This window comes from Phoxinus phoxinus (assembly GCF_949152265.1).
Source record: "Phoxinus phoxinus genome assembly, chromosome: 4".
Taxonomy (NCBI): domain Eukaryota; kingdom Metazoa; phylum Chordata; class Actinopteri; order Cypriniformes; family Leuciscidae; genus Phoxinus; species Phoxinus phoxinus.
Genome location: NC_136879.1, coordinates 37319409 through 37328913, shown reverse-complemented (window position 1 = coordinate 37328913; position 9505 = coordinate 37319409).

Sequence of the window (9505 nt, the reverse complement as noted above, 5' to 3'; positions counted from 1 at the left end):
ATTTATGGTTCAAAGTTTCATCTCATTTAAACACACTCTATAAGAACACGTTTTTTTAGTCATATGGATGATATCCTTCCATTATCTTACTTTTTAAGCTGTGGCATGAATATGAAATGCTATATATATTTAGCACATATTTAGATGACACATAAATACATAATTATGGGACCAGAGGTTCAGTCTGATCTTGACTCTACACGACTGGAAGGACTGAAGAAAAAAAGCCAGATTATTGATGTGTCAAACAGATAATAAAGGTCTTTTTTTTTTACGAATGCTGTTTGCACAAGCCATACAGCAACATTTTAAATCATATTTAATTAAGTACAGTCAGCATCATTATTGCAGAATAAAATATATATATAATACCTTTAAATAATAATAATAATAACTAATATTATTGATAATAAGTAAATATTTTAAACAATATACTATTTCAATAATATTTTTGAATTTGTAACATTAATTAATAAAATAATATCATAATTTTTAATAAAATAAAAAATATTATACACACATTGTCAGGGTTCTGCCCTGGCAGTCTTATGGGTTTCATTTTTCTATGTTTGTTTGTACACTGTAAAAATAAATTAACCTCTCCAAGTCAAAATATTCTATTGACTGGTCACATCTATATTTTTAAATTGGCTCAAGTGAAATTCTGTAAAATATTGAATTAATTACATCAGCCAAGTAAAAATATTGAATTAATTGTTGCAATAGTCTGTTAACATTGGCTCAATGGGAAATAATATGTCAGACTAAGTGAAAAATTGAGATGTTATCAGTCACTAGACATTTTTGACTTGGGGATGTAATTTTTACGGGACGACCTCGTGTCCCGCTCCCTTGTTTAGTCCACTTCTAAGTCCTAGTTTTTACAATAAAAAAAATATATATATATATATATATATATATGCTCAATAACATAAGAACATTGTTAAGGAATGACATACAAATACATACAAATAATAATAATTATATAAAACAATGAAAAACAAAGGAACAACAAGGCGAAATATGATGGCATACCCTACAATTGTATTGACAAAATAACATACATATACAAGGAAAGCTTTCAAGTGCATGTATTTTATTTAAATATTCCTTTATAATATTTTATAAATCTAAGGGATTTTTTTATTATTTATATTATGAAGAGATTTAAGAAGTGAGATTAATTCAGTGTCAAAATAAGGACAGGACCGAATACCATTAAACTTTTGTTTAAGAATGAAGAATTTGCCATATAAAATAAAGAAATTCACAATATACTGGATTTATTTTTATCGTCATAAAAAAATATGTCTTTTAAACTGAAAGAATGTGTCACACTGGCAAATAGTCATCAAATAAGGCTTCTTTAGCAATTTTTTTCTCCACAAATGAAGATAAAGATATACAAAATGAGAAAGACGACAGGTCCCGCTGTAGCCAGATATTAAGAATATTTTTAGATTTAATGATCCTAGATGAAAAGTTTAAATGTTGTCTTGCCAAAAGAAAAGAAAGTATTTCACTGTGGACTTAACAGGAATATTTTCTATTGAATCATAATTTAAACCATGGACAGGTATGATATCACATTTTGAGATATTCAATTTTAAACCAAAAGCACAAGAAAATTGGTTAATTAAATCTAAAGCCTTTGACACATTTTTTCCATCTTTTAAGAACAACGTGGTGTCGTCTGCCAACTGTGAGTTTTTAATTTCCCTCCCAAAAATAGAGATTCCTTTCAATTCTTGATTTTGAACAATGCTCACAGATAGCAACTCAGTAACTAATAAAAAAAAAAAAAAAAGGAGAAATATATTCCTATAGGACAACCCTGCCGAGGTCACTACACCCATCGTAAAGCTACTTAATGCAGTTAATTATCAGACATAAAATAGGCATTACTGCTTTTATTGTTTGACCGGTTTTATTGATATTTTACTCTATTTTGTCCTTCTTAAAAAAAAAATTGGGGCAATTTGTTTATTTATTATATGTGTGTTTTATGTATATTTTACTGTCTTCATGTATTGCTGCTAATGCACTTTAATTTCCCAACTGGCATCAATGAAGTACTTCTATGCTACTACTAGCATAAAATATAATATTAATAATATATAGTACACTCTAAAAAACGCTGGGTTGTTTCAACCCAATTTTGGGTAAAATATGGACAAACCCAAATGTTGGGTTTAAAATGTAATGTAAAAATTTAACCCAACGGTTGGGTTTGCCCATATTTTACCCAAAATTGGGTTGAAACAACCCAGCGTTTTTTAGAGTGTACCTTTAAATAATAATAATAAAAAATAAATTAATAAATAATTATTATTATTGAAAACAAGTAAATAATTTAAACAATATACTTTTTAATAACATTTTAGAATTTTTAACATGAATTATTAAAATGACATCATCATTTTTAAATCAAATTAAAATATTATACACATGGGTTGGACAATTTTGCCTTCAGAACTGCCTTAATTCTTTGTGTCATCGATTCAATAAGGAGCTGGAGTATTTGGTCCATTCTGACATAATAGCATCATGCAGATTTGTCGGCTGCACATCCATGAATGTGAATCTCCCGTTCCTCCACATCCCGAAGCTGCTTTGTGATCGAGATCTGGTGACTGTGGAGGACATTTGAGTTTAGTGAACTCATTCTCATGATCAAGAAACCAGATTGAGATTGTTTGAGCTTTGTGAGATGGCGTGTTATCCTGCTGAAAGTATCCATCAGAAGATGATACACTGTGGTCATAAAGGGATGGACACGGTCAGCAACAATACTGTGGGGTTTAAACGATGCTCAATTGGTAACAAAGTGTGCCAAGAAAATATTCCCTAAACCGGTAACACTTTACAATAAGGTTCATTAGTTAATGTATTAACTAACATGAACTAACCATGAGCAATACATTTGTTACTGTATTTGTTAATCTTTGTTAACGTTAGTTAATAGAAATACAGCTGTTCATTGTTTGTTCATGTTAGTTCACAGTGCATGAACTAATGTGCACAAGATTTTAATAAAGTATTAGTAAATGTTGAAATTAACATGAACAAATATTAATAAATGCTGTATACGTGCACTTCATTATTAGTTCATGTTAACTAATGTAGTTAACTAATGTTAACTAACGAACCTTATTGTAAAGTGTTACCCCTAAACCATTACATCACCAGCAGCCTTAACCATTGATGATTAATGCTTTCATGTTGTTTACACCAAATCTCAGTTGCATCAAGTGGTTATTTGAGTTACTGTTGCCTTTCCATCAGCTCGAGTCAGTCTGGCCGTTCTCCTCTGACCTCTGACCTCAACAAGACATTTTCACCCACAGAACTGCCGCTCACTGATATTTTCTCTTTTTCTGACAATTCTCTGTAAAACCTAGAGATGGTTGTGCATGAAAATCCCAGTAGATCAGCAGTAGATCCCAGTTTCTGAAATACTCAGACCAGCTCGTCTGCCACCAACAACTGTGCCACATTCAAAGTCACTTAAATCACCTTTCTTCCCCATTCTGATGCTCAGTTTGAACTTCAGCAGACCGTCTCTACACCTTCTCTACAATCCACAATATTCATCACGGTAACAACTTTTGTTAGTCTAGTCTGAATGTGCATTTGTCACATTTTCATCTAATTTTGGGCCTGTTATTTGGAGAATTTCATATTTAATTGTGTCTTTGTGTTATGAATAACTCAATGGCGCCACTTAGTGGACACTTTCTGCTTTTCTTTTGACTCGAAGTGCAGAGTCACAGATTGTGTGGACATTCCTCTTGGTCCTATTATTGTAAACATCTTTGACCAGAAGTAAGTATGCCTGACGTGACTTCAACGACTTCAAACTTCAAACTATCGAATGACCTTTTACCATTTGAAGGTAATATTAGCAAAAAAGGAAGTAAAAGTATGAAAAGAGTGTTTGCTTGAGTTATGTTTCGCATGTTTTCCAACTATCAGACATTCAGTGTGGAAAAACCACAGTTCACTGAAAGTGTTTCAAAAATCTTTTGATTTGACTGAAACATGGAAGATCCTTTAAAAGACATTTGAGGAAATGAAGATCGTGCCTCGTGCTTTCCTCTTCCACGTGTGAGTGAGAATGAATGTCATCCTTGTGAAGGTGAAGGAAACACACCCTAGAAATCATCATCATTTTGGCATCTGTTGATATTAGTCTGGCAGCAGATGAGGGCTCACCTCATAGGACGATGATCAGTGGGGCAATAAACCGGCCAATGAAGCGCCAAGGAGGAGTTATTGAAATTAGACACACACTACTAGCTACTAAAAATAGCCACACTTAGTCATTCAAAGTGTTGGTATTCCTTCTGGAGATCCTGTTCACACAACAGCCAAGTAAATGTTAGTCATCTACAAGAAAAAATATTCTAGTTAATTAAAAACATCTTGACACCTGCTTCCTTATTTACCTTATTAATCTCACTTTTAAATGTTTACTATTTAGGCTTTTTATCACTGGTTGTTTTTCTTGTTTTTATTTTAATTATAAAGAGTCCAATGGTTAATAGCAATTAGTCATATTAAAACCATATTAATGCAAATCTACAAGTTGAATATGAATACCTATATGATTATGATACTTTATAAAAATGCAAATAAATGATAAACAAAGGCAGTGTTGAAACCTTTGTTTCTAAACTCTTTGATCAGGAGCTGAGGCCCAAACTCAAAGGAGATTATGGTAAAGATGTTACATATAGAGGGGGAACTCATTTAGAAAAGCAGTGGCAGCCCATGAAGACCCTGCAGATCTAGATATGTCAGCGCTGCTTTTCTCTAAACAGCCTCTCATATCTCAATAAACCAAGACTCAACATTTGCCACCCAGGCTGACTCATGATGTTATGTTTGTTATGTAACAACAACAACAACATATAAACAGTAATACTCTTTAATGCCATTTAATGCTGTTATACAGACAAAAGGAATCACTCAATTCAAAGAATAACAAAGGTGATACAAATGAAAATATAATTTTTTACAATAAAATGTATTAGGAAAACATACAGATATACATTCTTAAAAGAACAACAAATCTCTGACAGGTATTATCTGTTTGTTGTATAATATGCAAACTGAAGTCTAAAGCAGGTCTTTGGTAAGACACTCATTAAATGATCAAATTTGGTGGCTTACAATATATGTGAAGACATTCTTTAAAGGAGTAGTTCACTTTAAAATGAAAATGACCAAAAAATGATCGTGATTTTAACGGTAAAAGACTGTAAAAATGCTACAGTCAAAAACTGGTAATTGGTTAACAGAAAATGTCCCTACTATATACGGTAAATAACTGTGATCGATCTAATGGTACATTTAATGTAATTTTACTGTAAAATACAGTTAAATTTACAGTTTTTAAAAGTGAAAAAGAACAACTCATTGTATAATTTACAGTGAAAAAACATAAATTGACATTCCCACAATTCCCTGCGTGACACTTTTGATGTATTTTTGTTGAAATAACTGTTTCTTCATAGTTTTCTTAGTTTTTTTCTAATCAATTATGTACATTAGGGTTTTAGGTAGGTCATTAGTACGAATACATACGAATTGAGCAACTCGTGAAATATGTACGATTTAGCAAAAATCGCACTAATTCGTACGAGTGAGGTTGTATGAATTCGTATGAATTAGCCACCTCGTAAAATTTGTACGAATTGCCGTGAGATCGGGTTGAAATTACCCCATGATTTACTCACCCTCAAGCCATCCTAGGTGTATATGACTTTCTTCTTTCAGACGAATGCATAATGATCATAATGATGTTAATGCATGAATAACAGCAGCTTTAAACATGTTAGTATATGTTTGATAGTTAATGCACTAATTAACGTTTAGGGGTAAACTAAATCAATCAGGCTCGGTAAGAATAAATAAGAAATATTTTGACTTTGAAATACATTTAAACAATTTATTAGTCATAATTTAAACTATTGACATCAGCAGCTTCATCATAAACATTACTGAAAGGCACTGAGTCTGACACTACCCGCCACTGACATCAAGCCTGAGCCAAAGCACACAACAGAGACAGAGCCAGCTACCAATTCCTCTCCAAAGCAACGCCTGAGGTGTGAGTTGGCCATAACATTGGACAGTAGGGTTTTTAGCCTTGGTCTCCCAGGCAGTTGATATCACCAGATCTTCTGGTCCATCGCACATCACCTGGGCCTCAGTCACAATCTCCCTGTGTCTCCTCAGTTGGTCGTACCACCCTGGCTTCTCCCTCCATCACTGCCACTGTGGGTCGCCTCCATCATTGCCTTCTCACAGGTTGCTCTGGGATTTTGTCGGCCGTCCGTTCCTGGATCCTACCACCAGCTCCTCCATGGCTTCTTCAACCAACTGCTCCACCCTGGTCCACCCATGTGCCACCCTATGGTTTTCCAGCACCTCGTCCACCTCCCGAACCGCCACACTTCTTTCACAGTGTATTTCAGTTCCTCTTTGTGCTCACTTTAGTTGTCCAGTATTGTTGTGTTACAAGCTATTACGTTACCTGTCCATCAGTGGATTACTTGAGCATATTTTATATTAAATACCTTTGATTTGGAACCTTTTGTATCTTGATCTTTATCATCTGTTTACATATATTTATTTTATATATAAAAAAAGCTTTCATCAATTGTTAATGTACTTTGTTGGATTATACTTGTATTATCTGGTTTGTTCAAATAACATTCAATATATATATATAAAGTATATACAATTTTGTCTGGCAGTAAACGAGTGATTACATCATAGAACTTAACTATGGATGAATTTGGACACAGGAACTACTACCTTACTTAATGAAATGTGGATATTGGTGGTGCTGTTTACACGACACTAAGTAAATGTAAGTCATCTGGGCAGAAATCAGGACGCAAAACCCAAAGGGTTTTATGGGGCAGACCACGGCTTGAAGGAGTTCATTTTACACAGACTGAACACCCAGAAGATCAGGAGACTTCACGTCATGGCTGCGGTTCTCAAAGGCATCTCTGTCTCAGTAACAGGTTCACAAATATTATGTTTACTAATGTACGTCATGTGAATTAGATGTGTGTAATTCCTCGTTTAAATGTTCAGTTGGCACAACTCATCATAAATCAGCTCATTTGCAGTTTTGCTTTTGATTTGTTCATTACACATATAGACATTGACCAGAGGCTTCTGAGTCTTTATCATTTTGATTAGTTTGAAATCACTTGTTAACAATGTTGCCAGCATATCATTGTAACAATTCTTTTCCCCAGACCACATGAATTAAGGTTGATTGGGACACCTTTTCCCCAGTCATCTTAAAGGCAAAAGTGTCCCAATCAACCTGAATTCATCCCTCTAATTTATTATGATTCCAGACATTTATATAAAAAAGAACATCAAATAAAACATCAACATGTAATTGTTTGTGTAACCTGAAGTCAAGAGCAGTTCACATTTAACCCCCTTTTTTTAATAGACATGAAAATGCACATTCCGAACTTAAATGGTTGTAATTCAAGAATGTTTTGGAATAGATGTAAGATTGGTCTTGTTTTTAAGAAGACACTTGGCAAATTTGTGTAGAAGTGAAATAAATTAAGACAGTTAAACAGAAAAAAATTATAGAAGTTTATGAAAATGTACAATGTTAAACATTTAATTCATGTTTTATATAAAATATATATTTTCAAAACCTGGATGACTCTAAAACTGCAAAAAAAATCTAAGGCAAAAGTCTGAACTAGTTGTTTCAAATTTTAAGTTGATATCTCAAAAAAAAAAGAAGCTTTCAGTGAGATTTTGTTTGGGCGCAGTACCAAACTTTTTCACTAGTTGACATTACTGCCCATATAAGGTGAGTGAACTGAACCATTATTTATACAATTTTCATACAATAGACATCCTATTCAGAAGTATAGGATGGTTTGGCAAAAGTTTGGAAGATTTTAAAATGAATTCAACCTCTAAGAAACACACAAAAAACATGTATGTGCATTATAGCTCATTATAGCTCGCTGCCACATCATAAATGGTGAATCTATAATTTATTTCTTTATATTTACATAATTTTCAGACCTTTTTTTCTAAAACAATGGAATGGATGCCATCTTTTGAACTCTTGGCATGAAAACAAACTAAGGTTTCTACCATTCTTTCATGATTTTTCATGTTCATCATATTTCAAAATAAAGGTCTGAACACGCCTTAGGAGTATGAAAATATTCTTGTTGCATATTGATAAATTACGGCTCCTCTGTAATGTATTTTGAAAACCAGTCACCAAATATGAAAACTAGATATTGTGATCTTTCAAATGATATATAGTTTGTCAAGATTGGTTTAGGTTTAGTATAGGATATTACTGTTTTAAATATATAATCGCCGTGTATAATGCAAATATAAAGGGTTAATAATGTCCACATTAGGCCTATGTTGTTTACAATATATGTGAAGGCATTCCTTTGTAAGCTGGCAAACTCAGCTGATGTGCCCTCAAAGTCTGTCTGTGTTTTCGGCCAATTGGCATTGGGGGGTGGGGGGTGAGGTGGGGGATCAAACGTCCAGGTGGTCAAACGTCCATGACTATAAATAGTATAAAAAGCATCATACCTCACTTACATCTTCACTCTTGCATCTGAAGAAGACTCACACATCAACCCTGAATCTTCAGCATCAATGGTCAGTAATATTCATATTCGTAATACTTAATATGATCACCTTGAATATAATTTTATATGTGTTAAAGGTAGTCGTTTAAATTGATATTAATTCTTAATTTGTATTTTGTCATCTGATATTGATCAAGTGAAGGCAGAGGACTGTCGATTCATTTATGTGTCAGTAACATATAGTTGTGTTTTATATATGTGTGTGTTTGATCTCTTTAGAAGTTCATTGTGTTTCTGAGTGGACTCCTGCTGCACTTTCTGCTTCTTCATTGGACAGAAAGTGTGAAGGACCAGAAAGCGTACCTTACAACTCTTGCCCAAATAATTGACTTCTTCGATCAGAAGTGAGTAAAATAAAGGTTTAAAAATATTATTTTGGTCCCACTTTATATTAAGTGGCTTTAAGTACTATGTACTTACATAGAAAAATAAGTACAATGTACTTATTGTGTTCATATTTTATTGTAAAACACTACTGCTATTGAGGTGTGATACTGGTAAGGTTAGGGACAGGTGGGCTGGTATGGGTAGGTTTAAGGGTGGGTTAAGGTATAATGGAAGGGTCAACAGTGTAATTACAAATGTAATTACATACATTAATTAGAGCTGTAATTACAAGCAGGTATTTTTAAAATATAAGTACAATGTAAAAACATATATGTACACAATAAGTCCATTGTATCAAATTATTAATTTCAATGTTAGTACATAGTAGCCACTTAATATAAAGTGGGACCATTATTTTATTTTATGATGTAGAACAAAGTGGAAGTTAATGAATTAAATGTCATTTGTAAACCATGTTTAGTCTGCTGGACATCATGAAA